The sequence below is a fragment of the Pelodiscus sinensis genome, chromosome 12, assembly GCF_049634645.1.
Source record: "Pelodiscus sinensis isolate JC-2024 chromosome 12, ASM4963464v1, whole genome shotgun sequence".
Lineage (NCBI taxonomy): Eukaryota > Metazoa > Chordata > Testudines > Trionychidae > Pelodiscus > Pelodiscus sinensis.
Genome location: NC_134722.1, coordinates 46,286,171 through 46,299,379, shown reverse-complemented (window position 1 = coordinate 46,299,379; position 13,209 = coordinate 46,286,171).

The following is a 13,209-nucleotide window of genomic DNA, read 5'->3' as shown; positions in this document are numbered from 1 at the left end:
TGGGCGTGGGGCCCACAACCGTGGGCTGCTGTGAGCCCCCGAGGCAAGCAAAGTCCGCCAGGAAGCGCAGGCCCCACTGGGTTTTCCTAGGAGCTTTGTCTCAGAGGGTTCTTCAGAGTGAAGGTTGTGGGGCTGGGCCATTGTTTGGCTCCGTGCCTAGCCCCACAGCGGAGAAACAGCTGTCAGGCCACTGAGCCCACGTCCTCCCAAGGGCAGGAAGAAGGCACAGCACCCTCGTGCACCCTCATGCTTTTACTCAGAGCTCTCAGAACAGCTGGCACGGAAAGGCGAGGCTGCCTTCTCATTGGTGCCCAGCCCCCCACGCCAGCCCCGCTGCTGTCCTTCTCCCTGACCCTGGCCGGTCAATCCCTCCGGCTCTGGGGATGGATCCATCGTCTGTAATGATTGTGTCCCGGCTCTCGCTGAAGTGCTCACGTACCACTCGGGCGTGAGGCTGTGGATTTTTGTCAGCTGGAAACGGAGTGGAGATTTCCAAGTGTATATCTCACTGGCCCCAAAGGAGGCTGGACAGAGGTCCTACAGCCACAGGGTTGCCCGATTTACATGGGCTAAAGACACAGGACAATGCACCGGGCACAAATGACCAAACTTACAGCACACTATGAAAACGCCTAGCCCACAGCCACCTAGGTCACAACCATCGCTTCGTCCTGGTTCCGTCTACACAGCCCTTCGCTCCCCTTCGCTTCTGTGGCAGCTGCTGGGCGCTCGGCACTTTTGCAAATTGGCGCATTGATTTAGGAGCCTCTGTCAGGATTTGGGAGCCTGGTCCGAGTCACGTATCGGAAGAAACCGGCACTAGGTTCATTTCTCCAGGCGAGTTTGGACAGCAGCGCTGAGCGGGGAGGGGTGTCCATTCTCGCGGGCAGAGGACAACATCACCTGGGGATCTGTTCTGAGTCACTGCAGCTGCACTGTGACGACAAAGCAGCACAGTGCACAAGCTGAGAAACACCTACCAGTGTGCAGCCAGCCCTGGCTCCCAGTCTGCAGTGGCCAATCCACTGACCCTGGGTTTCTAAATCCCAAGGTGAGAATGGCACCGTGGTCGGGTGTCCGTGGGGACCGAACCAGCGACGTCCGGGTCTAAAAAGCACAAGCCACCACGGCAGGACGAGAAGCAGCCTGCTAGTCTAGGCACCTCCAGGCCCAGTTGAGTTCAGTGGGTGCGGGGATGCCTCCCACCAAGCCACGTTTACTTACTGCCACGCTCAGATATGGCTGTAGGTGCCTAATTCCCCACATTTGAAAATTTGGGCCTAAGCCCCCTCTGCCTTCTCACTCAGTTCCCAACCCCCGCGGTCCGCTTTTCAGAGCAGTGTTGTAGGGAAAAATTCCCCGGTGTGGGGTTCGGGCAGGGTTTTTGCTTCGTGAGTGATGGCCAGAAGGCGGCAGGCGTGAGCGCTGAATGACGTGGGCCGTGCTGAGCTGCGCAATTAGTTGCCACAGCGACTTGGAGAGAGCCCCCCACAAAGACCACACATCAGACAAGGATGGAAGGCGCCCGGCCAGGTTTATTGTTAAGCCAAGTACAGTCATCGTTGTCCGTAGGCTCTACTGCACTGCTACGCACGTAACAGTGAACCCCTTAACAAGGGACTCGGCTCAGTCAGGGGGAAACCCCACTGCCCCCTCGGCTAGGCAAAGACCGTCCCCCCAACATACCACTTTCTATACAGGTACGGCCAAGTTACCCATCCCTGTCAGTTTCTCAATCGACTGTGTCAGTCGACAGGACCTGAGTTTACAATTTGCTTTAACAATATTTCATTCGTGTGTTGCTGAAGGTGATACAATCACAGCTCTAACACACCCTCCCTCCCCCGGGCTGCCATCGGGCACAGGGCACCAGTTTAATAGTGCTGTGGAGGGCCCCCTCCATCCTCACGACCGTCCTGCGTGGGCCGTGCTGGCACGTAATCACAAAAGTCCCTCTTAGCCTCAGAATCGATGACAGACCCAATGCGCAACAATAACACCCAGCACATCTCCCCCAAGGAGGTGAAAGTGCTGTATGAATGCCCCCAATCCCTTACAGGTGGGGAAACTGAGGCACCCACCAGGGCTGTGACCTGCTTAGGTCTCACGCTGCAACTGAGCCAGGAATAAAAGCCGGGCCTCTGTCTGGAATCCTCCCCACTGCTCACTGGAGGGGGCGGGGGCTGGGTTGTCTCCTGGTTTCCTTGTGCTCTGTATCCATCTCTTGTCTTCCGTGTACATTGGAAGCTCTTTGGGGCAGGGACTGGCGTTCTGTTTGGTGACTGTCCAGCACCATACCTAGGACCCCTGGCGCTACCAAAACACAGATAAGGGGCTAAGAAGCATATCAAGACAGGAGCTGCTTGTCCAAGGGCGAGCTGGGCTGGGGGGTGGATTTCAAGCACTGCCGAAAGTGAAGGGCTGTGTCTAGCCTTTGCCGTCAGCCCCGTCGGCTGCTGGCCTGTCACCCCAGCCTCCCACATCCCGGGCCCCCAAGCCAGCGTTTTCATAATTCACAGAAAACCTCCCAAGTGAACACAGCTCCCAGCCGACGCAGGCTGCGGGGACCCAGATCTAGTCACACGCCAGGGCTGATCGCAACAACCAACCTCACTCCTGCAGCCCCAGCTTAACCCAGGGCCTCTCAGTCCTGTGCCTAACCCCTTCCCAGCTGGGCTCGAAAATCTACCAGGACTGGGGCCGCCACCTGTCCCACAGCCCCCTCTGATTCAGCCAACTAGGACAACTTCCCTGTTACTCGGATATCACTGCCACCCTTCAGCCTGGCCCCTTCCGCAGGACTTTGGGGAGTCGTGAGAGCCGTTCACGGGTTTGGATTTCGCACTTCATTCAGGGAGCTGCGGGGTGGCCCTCCCCTCTCCCTGCCCTTCCCCTCCAGGAGCTGTGTCCCTGGGTGTGTGTGGGGGGGGGGGGGGCGCTGAGCAGAGACACCCCCAGGAGCAGCTGCTGAGCTGCAAAATGAGAAAACTCAGGTGCACGGAAAGATGCCAGATCCCCAGGGCCCGGCGAGCTCCCCGCACAGCGGTGGTGACGCAGGAGACTTGGCGATTGGTTCTGCGGTAACCTCTGTCAGCCGATCTCTGCCGCACGTCAGAGGCTGCTGCTGACAGCGAGCATTGGGTGGCCGGGCATGGAGAGGGAAGGACTGGCCCCCCTCGACGGGGAGGTCTGAGCTCTGCCGACCCCCACGCACCTTGCTACCTGACAGAGCATGAAAAAGCATCTGCCTTGCAGCAGCATCTCATGGCCTCAGGCGCTCCGGCACCTCGGGGCCTCTGGCGCTCCGGCATCTCACGGCCTCTGGCGCTCCGGCATCTCACGGCCTCTGGCGCTCCGGCATCTCACGGCCTCTGGCGCTCCGGCATCTCACGGCCTCAAACACTCCGGCACCTCATGGCCTTTGGCGCTCCGGCATCTCACGGCCTCTGGCGCTCCGGCATCTCACCGCCTCTGGCGCTCCGGCATCTCACCGCCTCTGGCGCTCCGGCATCTCACGGCCTCTGGTGCTCCGGCATCTCACGGCCTCAAACACTCCAGCATCCCACGGCCTCAAACACTCCGGCATCTCACGGCCTCAAACACTCCGGCATCTCACGGCCTCTGGTGCTCCGGCATCTCATGGCCTCTGGCGCTCCGGCATCTCACGGCCTCTGGCGCTCCGGCATCACACGGCCTCTGGCGCTCCGGCACCTCACGGCCTCTGGCGCTCCGGCGTTTCAGGGCCTCTGGTGCTCCGGTATCTCACGGCCTCTGTCACTCCAGTGTCTCAGGGCCTCTGGCGCTCCGGCATCTCATGGCCTTTCGGGAACCAGACTCTGAAGACTGTGCTGAGGGCAGCCTGGTACCCGATGTTTTCTAAAAGAGACAGATATCTAAATACGTGACAAAGAGCCATCCCTCGCTTGGAGCAGCCCCACCCACCCAGGCTGCAATCTGGTGTATTATGCAGGATCCATCCTGTTCTACACCTGGACAGGACACCTCAGATTCAAACCCGAGAAGCAGTGATCACGATTCACTAGGGGGCGCTCTTCCCTCCCGCCCGCTGCCGCGTCTGTGTGGGAAAGTAGCCCCAGCATGGGGCTAGCAGGCCATGCTGTCTTGCTAGTGAGACGCCCTGGGTGGACTTTAAAGACCCCGGGCACTGTTCAGTAGCAGGAGGACGTGCTCAGGGATGTCGGCCCAAGGGCACCTCAGCTTCCTTCAATTTCCTGGGGGCGGAGAGGTGCACAAAGATGTTCTCCTTTCCCCCCTCCTGAAAGGTGTTACACACCGGGTGCTGCACCCCAGAGCTGGCTGCATTTCCAGGGGCCGGCAAACGATCCCTAAAGATCCCGCACGTAAAGCAACTGGGAGGGATCCTTCCTCGTGAAGGGCCGGCCCGACACTCCTGCCCACACAGGAGGTTGCTTTGATTCCCCTATCGAAGCCCCAGCCTCCTGCTTTTAGGGTTGTTTCCCGAGACGGCTCCATCGCTGGGTGCTGAGCCGGTTCATCCTCAGGCAGAGCTCCGGGCAGAGGGCCGGCTGCTGGGCAGCGACTCCCACGGGGAGGGCGAAGGGGCAGACTGGGCGGACTCTGAAGAAGGAGGGGGCGATGGGCCAGGCAGCTGGCAGCCCAGAGCTGCACGTACAGAGGGGCCCGTCTGGCCGCTGGGATGTTAAGCTGCGGCTTCCAATCTGCGCAGCTTTCCTCCTGGCCCAGCACGCGGCCTGGTCCCAAGCCCAGCCCCCTCCATCCGGCCTGGGTTAGAGGCTGCCAGGGCTGCGCCCGGCCCTGCTGGAACGGGAGGTGTCTGGGCTGGCTCCGACCTTCACTGTGCACCTCGTCACACGCGCCGCATCAATAACCAGGCGGGCGATAACCGAATGAGCTGTCGCCGCCAATTAACACGCTGGGCTTAACCCGCTTGGCAGGGGGAGGGGCCAGCTCTCCGGCAAGGGGCGGGTCACAGGTCAAGCCTCCCTCTCCCGCCCATCCCCCATGCTTTCCTAGGAGAGCAGGGGTCGATGTCAAACAATGCGAGTGAGGCTGGGGACTCTGGGCCAGCAAGCCCCTGCCCCTCCTCGGAGAGCTGTGCTGCAGAGCGGAGCCGGTCAGACGTGCGGGAGCCGGCCGGCTGCGGAGTGCTTTGCTCAGCTAGGGGAGCAGGGTGGCTGGTTCTCGTTACCTGTGTATCAGCGAGCTGCTGTGCCAGGCACTCCTCTATCACCCCCATCGCCTAGGGTGGCAAAGCCCCCTTCTAGACTACAACTCCCAACAGCCACTGCTTCCGCTTCCTCCCAGAGCCGTAGCACTGGGAGCAGGAGTCTGCAGTGGCCGTGGGCTTGGTCTGTCTGCACCTTGGTCTAGACGGTGCCTCGTCCTGCCGGGAGGGCAGGGGCCTGGACTCAAGGACCTCTCGAGGTCCCTTCCGGTTCTAGGGTTCTGTGATCTTCTGTGCCGGGTGAACCCCAAAGGATCTTTGACATAAGCACCCCATTGTTGGGCGTCAAAATGATTCGCAGCCTCGGACTCCTACTGGATCCCTTCCCAAGCCACCGCTGCAGCGCCAGGGTTCCCCCGCCAGGGATATCCCCGTGCTCTCTGCTCTCTAGTGCAAGCCTCCAAGTGATCCATAAGAACGGCCAGAGTGGGTCAGACCAAAGGTCCATCCAGCCCAGTGTCCTGTCTGCCCACAGTGGCCAAGGCCAGATGCCCCAGAGGGAGTGAGCAGAACAAGGAATCCTCACATGATCCCTCCCGTCATCCATTTCCAGCCTCTGACAAACAGGCCAGGGACACTGTCCCTACCCATCCTGGCTAACAGCCATCGATGGCCCTAGCTTCCATGAAATTATCAAGCTCTTTTTTGTGCCCTGTTAAAGTCCTGGTGTTCACAGAATCCTCAGGCAAGGAGTTCCACAGGTTGACTGTGCGCTGTTTGAATAAATACTTGTGTTTGTTTTAAACCTGCTGCCTATTAATTTCATTTGGTGACCCCCTAGTTCTTGCATCATGGGAACAAGTAAATAACTTTTCTCCTCACCTGCCCTGATTTTACAGACCTCTATCATATCCCCCTTTAGTTTCTTCTTTTTGAAGCTGAAAACTCATAGCCTTATTAAATCATTCCTCATATGGCAGGTCTAAGCCTCTAATTATTTGTGTTGGCCTTTTCTGAACTTTTTCCGATACCAAGATATCTTTTTAGCGATGAGGTGACGACATTGGCAGGCTGAATTCCAGATGTGGGCGTCCCATGGATTTATACAGAGGCAATAAGATATTTTCCGTCTTATTCTCGGACCCTTTTTTAATGTTTGCTTGTTGGCTCCTGCCGCTGCACACTGAGTGGGTGTTTCCAGAGAACTCTCCACACTGACGCCAAGATCTCGCTGAGTGGTAATCGCTAATTTAGTCCCCGTCATTTGATACGTACCGCTGGCATTCAATGGGCTTTGCATTTATCAACATTACATTTCATCAGCCATTTTGTTGCCCAATCACCTTGTTTGGTGAGATCCTTTGGACACTCTTCACTGTCTGCTTTGCACTTCACTGTCTCGAGCAGTTTGGTATCACTCCCTTCTTCAGCTTCTTGCGTGAGTAATATGCAAATGAGGCTAAGCGTGGAATATCGCTGAGCCTCATTTGCATACCTAATGAGCCACCATTTTTTTCAGAAGAGGCTCTTGCGCAAGAAGGAGCGTCTACACAGCCCCTTCTTGTGCAAGAAAAGCCCTCTTGCGCAACGCCGTTACACCTATGACTTTTCAGGAAGAACGGCGTTGCGCAAGAGGGTTTTTCTTGCGCAAGAAGGGGCTGTGTAGACGCTCCTTCTTGCGCAAGAGCCTCTTCTGAAAAAAATGGTGGCTCATTAGGTATGCAAATGAGGCTCAGTGATATTCCACGCTTAGCCTCATTTGCATATTACTTGCGCAAGAAGCCACGAGTGTAGACATAGCCCCAGTGTCACCTACCAGGGCGGTTTATTCTGCTGCTCTCCCTGTCCAGTCTGAGCGCCCGGATTCCTTCCCCCACCCCGCAGAGGGAGTGTCTGCCCCCCGAGACCCTGTCTGCAGGCTTGCTCATCTGTTTACTAGGCTGCAAACCCCTTTCGTTGTCCCAAAGCGGCTGATCTGAGCTGGCTCCCCAACGAGATGATGGCTGTTTACTGAGCGCAGGGCATCCGCTGGGCTTGCAGAGGGCATGGGGCCGTGCTGTGAAAACCCGCCCCTCCGGAGCCATCTCCCACATTGCAGATGCCAAGGCAGAGGGGGCCAGCCCCAGGCCAGCGAGCCATTGGCGAAGGCAGCGGTCGGCTAGCCCGGTTCAAATCCAGACGGGTTCAACAGCTTTGCTCAAAGCCAGGAGAGGACGGAGCTCCGGATGGCTGCCCGGGGATCAGCTCCCTGCTTGTTGTGTGCGAGGGAGGCGGCTGTGAAGACGGTTGTCTTTCTTTGCCCACGTACGGGGATGCAGCTCCCCGTGAGCGATTCCAAGCCGTTGCCTCTTCAACGTCCCCCAGGGGCTGCGTCGCTCCTCTGCGCGGCTGACTCAGGCAAGCTCCTGGGACTACACAGGTTCCTTTGCGGGAGCCCTGTAACCCCAGATCTATGGGTAGCCCGAGCCACAGGGAGGCAGCTGCTTCCGAGAAACGCTGTCTGGTCGAGGGATGGGAACTATTGGTTAACTGAATAGTCGAGTAACCTCATGAATTCTTATTGGTTACTCGACTAGTCTATAGTCCCCGGGGGCGGGGCTGGCAGGCTGTGCACTCCAGCCCCACTCCTGAGGAGCCCCTGCCCCTCCCTGCTGCTGCCTCTGACACAGAGGCAGCAGCGCAGGGTGCCAGACAGGAGCTGGTCAGCGAGGGGAGCCAGTTTGAAAACCAGCTCCCCGCATGGACCGGCTGCCTGTCGCCCCACGCTGCTGCCTCTGATACAGAGGCAGAAGTGCAGGGTGGTAGCAGCCCCTGTCCAGGGGTGGGTGGGTGAGAGTCTGAGCTCCCAGACCCAGCATGAGCCAGAACTGAGCCGGGCTGCCTGCCCACATAGCTCCTAATATACTTTAAATGCAGAGCCGCAGCGGGGGTAGGTCCTGGACCTGATGCAAGCCAGGACTGAGCCGAGCTGCTGGCCAGCCTGCTAAAAAATGTCCTGGCAAGGGTGGGGAATAGATGTAATCTATAGCATTAACGGATAATCTTTTGCTTATTGGTTAATTAACTACACCGTGCTGTTTTAGGAGTCCTGCCATGCTCAGAATTCTGCCCGGCCAGGGTAACAAACTCATACTCTGCTTCTGCCTACTTGCAGGGCTGTTTACGAAACGCGACTCCGGGTTTTTTCAAGGCGCGGGGAAGCAGCAGGGAAGAGCGAAAGCCCCAGGAATGCACAGAGGCTGATGCCAGGCCAAAGATCACAGCGTGTCCTGCCAATCCAGATAGGAAGATGACTGAGGCCCTGCTTGGCTGGGCACTGGTAGGAAGAGCTCTTCAAAAATAGAAGCTTGCTAATCTCAGGAACCCGCTGGAACGGTCCATGACATCAATGAACCGTTCTGAGAGTGGAGCAAGCGCCTTAGCTTCTGGGGTTGCGCCGTTCCTTGTGATGTTCCACGACAATCTAAGGGAGGCCTGGGCCCAGCTCTCTGGAATGGAGTTCTGCTCTACAAGGATGTGGGAAGCGTGGTGCGCGGCGCTGGAAGTGGTGGGGAGGAGGGAAAGGCAGCGTGTGACATCGAGGTGGGTGTGGCCGTATAGTCCAGCAGCTAGGGAAACCTGGCTTCTTAAGAGACCTGGCCTGCTGGATGACCTTGGGCAACTCACCTCCCTCTCCGTGCCTCAGTTTCCCCACCGGTACAGTGGGGTTAAAACACTTTGCATGAGAACTAAATATTATTGGTGTCAAGACATTCCTTTCACCTTCTTAGCATCTGAGGACATAAAGCCAGGCAGGAGGCACAGAACTACTGGGTGGAGGGGGCGGGATGTATTCAGAGCCAAAATCCTGCTGGGAATTGCTGTTGTCTTGCTCTCAGGCAGATATTTATGCAGCAGTTGAAGAGAGAAAGCAATTAGAAAATGGGACAGAGAGTCAGGATGGCTGGGTTCCATTTTGGGAGTCATCGCAGCATCTACCGGACCTGTGGGTAACTCACAGATACTCAGGCGTTGATGGGGCTAGTTTAATGCCAACGTGGCTGTACGATTTGTTAATGCGACACAGAGTCGGAACTGTTTGACTTTGAGAGACCCAGACTCTCTTTTGCTGGTAGCTCAGAGTCACGGCTTCGTTCATGCCAGTCGGGTCCTTTTCTATTTGGCAAAGGACGACATGCGTTTTTGTCCCAAATGGAGCTTGAAACTAACATTTTGGGTTTTAAAGTTTCAGAGGGGGAGCCGAGTTAGTCTGTAACAGGAAAGACTTAAAACAACAACAAATAGTGTAGTGGCACTTTAAAGACTAACAAAACATGTAGATGGCATCCTGAGCTTTTGTGGGCACAGCCCACTTCTTCAGATGACTGGATTGTTGGAAGGGTGGGCCCCATTAGATATTTGTTCCATCCTGTTACAATAGCTACAGCAGGGCAATTCAACACACGGCCCGTGGGCTGCACGTGGCCCGTGGCTCGTTTGTTTGTGGCCAGCAGATGGGAGCAAACCCCAACAAGTAGTCAATATAATGGTCTTCTGTTGATATGCATTTTAATAGTTAAATTCCTGGATTGTCATTGCTCATTAAAAGTGCTGTCATATGGGTAGAAATGGGGTAACTATTGCATTTTATTAATATCAGCAGAACTGACTTAAATGGAGCCTGCGTGTTGTGTAGTCTTGCCTTAATCTTTGTATTCATGCCCGTCAGTGTGAAAGAAACTATTTGCATATATTTGCATGTATATTTGCATGTATATACAACCACACTTAAGTTGCGGCCCTCGGCATGTGCTGGAAGTATCAATGTGGCTCCCAGGGCTTCCAAAGTTGAGAAGTCCTGATCTACAGGATCAAAAGAGAGTCTTATGTCATTAGATTGCTGGAGAATGGCATCTAGATTCAGATTTTGTACTAGTCTAGCTTAAAAAAAAGTTAAGCTAGGACTTAAAAAACCCAGCACTTTCTGCTCAAAGCTCCCTCTGCTGAATCCGATGATGCGGTTCACAAACAGCATCAAGAAGGTCACTGCAAACTCCTTTCGGAACTGGTAGGGAAAATGCAGTAATTAACCGATTGAGAAATGTGTCTGAACCAGCAGGGAAGAGGTTCATTCAAACACTGCCGTAAGAAGCAGAAAGGCCGCGTGCCCCTTCTGTTACGCATACCGTCGGCAGCAGACAACGCGGCACGTCTTCCTGACGCAACCGGCCTGAGTGACCGTCTGGTAACAAAACCGGCTTGGTCATAGAACTGAGACATCACCACCACGCCTTCCTCGAGCTCCCAATGAAACAGAATCCGGGGATCCTCTCCAAAGAATCTGAGTATTTCCAGGGCCAGACTTAACTGTGCGGGCAGGTGTTGGGCCAATCAAGTATAGGTCAAAATCCAGCCCCAAAAGGCCTGTCTTCTCTCCAGGTGCGTGAGAAGTGGTTAAAAGGCCTACGGCAGTGGTCACCAACCAGTGGATCAGGATCTACTGGTAGATCTTGGAGCCTCTGACAGGTGAGCCTGACTGGTTTGGCCAAGAGGCTATCGAGCACAGCACTTCAGCTGTCCCTTCGCATCTCCTGCCCTTGGCATTGGAGCTGGGAGCCTCCTGTTTGCTGTGCAGAGCAGGGAAGGGAGAGGAGGGGGCTCTGATGTCAGGGTGCTCCACTCCCACCCTGTATTCTATTTCCACAGAACGGGGAGGGGGGCACAGGGCTTGGGATGGAGGGAGTTTGCTGGCTGCTTTTGAGAGTGGCTCAGGGCGAGCCCCCGGGACCCAAACTCCCTTACAGAGCCTATACCCTGAACCCCCTCCTCCATCCCAACTCCCTGCCCCAGGCTCAGCTCAGTGCTCCTCTCACAATCCAAATCCCTTTGCCCAAGACCAGAGCCTGCGCCCCGACCCTCTGCCCCTGCCTGGTGAAATTGAGGGGAAAGAGGGAGGACAGAGTGAGCAGGGGCAGGGCCTCAGAGAAGGGGCACGAAGGAGGCAGGGCAGGGTATTCGGGTCTGAGGTAGATCCTGGATGTCTACCCTTCAGCGGCGAGCTAACCTCCCAGCCTACTAGACAGGCTCCTGCTAGCTTGGCGTGAGCAAGCAGACTGAAAACAGCATGGACATGGCTGCGCAGGGCATAGCTCGGGCTCTCAAACACACCCAGGCCCCTGCGTTGGAGAGGCCACACTGCTATTTGTAGCCAGCTAAGGTCCTCTAGAGCGAGTCTGTCCAACGGCACTTGCTCCACCCTTCAGTCTCGACATATCCCCATGGTCCTGCTGGTGCTCAGAAACAAAGCCCACAACCTTGGAGCAAAGGTCTCCAGCTTGTGTAACAGGTTCAGTCCTGTCAGCGAGCGCCCCTTAGTGGCTACAAGGGGGCTCACAACAATGACCTCGCCCACTCGGGATGAGATACAGTCCAATTGGTGGTTGAGATCCAGGGTTCCCCCATGCCCCCACAGGCTAGCCTCCTGTTGCAGGATCTAGCCTTGGTTCATTGAAAAGGTCCAGCTCCCACTTGGAGCTGGCCCAGGTGCTGATGCTCCCAGCCAGACCAGAGTTCTGGCCAGGTTGAGCTCCAGGAAGGAACTAACTGACCTTTACTCAGCAGCTCCTTATATACCAGGCTGCTGAACGCTGATTGGCTGCAGGGCCGGCTGCCCTTCTGCCCTGCTTGGAGGCCCTCTCCACTGTCCCCGCTGATGGCCACGGTGCTGAATGGCCTCCAGTGGAAGATGGGGCTCTGTCCACCCCATCACAGCTTGGGAGGAAGAATCCCAGTTCGTTCTGCAGGGATTTCCACCTAGCTCCCTTCCCCGACCGAACGCTCTGAGGTGAGGTCCGTCTTCGAAGACTCTTCTCCCCGGAGCTATGGCCATGGGACGCCTGCGTTAGATTGTGAACAATAACGACCTGCCCTAGGGAAAAGCCCGCACTGTTGCCCAGGATGGATTTGCAGAGTGTAAGCCAGAGGAAGGTGGCTGAGAATTTACAAACTGGATAGGTAACAAAATGGAAATCCCAAGGTTGAGTCAACTTGGGGAAAAAAGAGCTCTCGGTCATGCTTGTAGCTGTTCCCATCTCTTCACCCGGAATCAACAGTCATTCTAGGCATCAGACTGGACAATCCTGGAACATTATTATATAGGCTACTGTAGCACATAGGAGCCCGAATCCCAGACCCATACCCCCCCTTTTTGTTATCTTTGTGCCTTTAGAAATGAACCACCCTCTACAGATTTAAATCCTGCGGCCTGTTCGCGCAAAGCCACACTGAGCCCATCACAAGCTAGAGGTCCCTTTCTGTGGTTATTCTTGTATTCAACCATCAGTCATGCAGGGCACTAGTGTAGGTCATCCCCTATCACTCACCGCTCATTCCATCCTTGCAGAGGGTGCTGGAATTATTGCAATCTGTGATGTTATTCACAGTTTCATGCAAACTCTCACCGAAACGGAGTCTCGATATTAAGCGCTTAGAACCTCGCTCGCTCCAGCGGACGTATGGCCACTGAGGGAAAACCACACGCAAAGAGAAGAAACCGCAAGCTCAGCCCTGCTTCTCTGGCCACTTTGCAGCAGTGAGGATGCATCGTAAGGCAGGAGAGAAGGCTGGAGGGTGTGAGAAAGCCTGCCCGCAAGGTGACCACGTTACGGTTATTGGGCTGATTCAAGAAACCAGAACGATTTCTAAATAGGGAAAATTTTAGATACTCCATCGAGCCCTTCCTAAGTAAGGAACTGGGGTTCCACAGATGAAAAAACAAAGGGACCTGTCCCTATTGCAAACACTGAGGTGCAGACCTATTGAAACACTTAAAAACTTAGCTCTTATTTTTATAAAATACTGGCAGGCATTCACCCATAAGTGAAACCGCACAACATCCCAGTGCCTTTGGGTTGCTGGTATCCTCATTTTACTGAGGGACAAACTGAAGCACAAAAAGGCCCAGATAGTTAAAGGTATTTAGGCACATAGGAGACAAAATCCCACTGACAGTCAAAGTGCCTAATCACTTTTGAAACTAACACTTGAGTTCCTAAATCAGTTAA